This window comes from Solanum pennellii, chromosome 4 (assembly GCF_001406875.1).
Source record: "Solanum pennellii chromosome 4, SPENNV200".
Taxonomy (NCBI): domain Eukaryota; kingdom Viridiplantae; phylum Streptophyta; class Magnoliopsida; order Solanales; family Solanaceae; genus Solanum; species Solanum pennellii.
Window position 1 is genome coordinate 10,464,119 of NC_028640.1, and position 699 is coordinate 10,464,817.

Genomic DNA, 699 nt, shown 5'->3' on the forward strand with positions numbered 1-699 from the left:
TGGGCATTCTCTGAAGTGTTCCTCCGGGCCTCTGGTGTTCATACTTTACTTGCTGACAATTTGGACACTTGGCAACAAACTCAACAATATCTCGCTTCATCCTACTCCACCAGAAGTGTTGCTTTAGGTCACGATACATCTTGGTTGCACCAGGATGTATAGAATATCCGGAACTATGAGCCTCTGTAAAAATAGTGGTGATCAGATCATCGATGCGGGGTACGCATACCCTTCCTTTAATCCTCAAAACACCTTCCTCATCGATTGTTGCTTCTTTAGCCTCTCCTTGTAACACTTTATCTCGAATTCGACCTAGTTTCTCATCATCAAACTGTTTTCCCTTGATCTTGTCAAGAAAAGAAGATCTTGCCTCTACACAAGCTAACAATCCTCCCTTCTCATTTATTTCTAACCTCATAAGGTCATTAGCCAAATTTTGGATTTCTCTCGCCAACGGGCGCCTAGAGACTTGCAAATGAGCTAGACTTCCCATGCTTCCCGCCTTTCTACTCAAAGCATCTGCCACAACGTTAGCTTTTCCCGGATGGTATAAGATAGTGATATCGTAGTCCTTAAGTAGTTCCATCCATCTCCTCTGTCTCAAATTCAAGTCTTTCTGAGTGAAGACATACTGTAGGCTACGATGGTCAGTATAGACCTCACACTTAACCCCATATAAATAGTGTCTCCATTGATTTT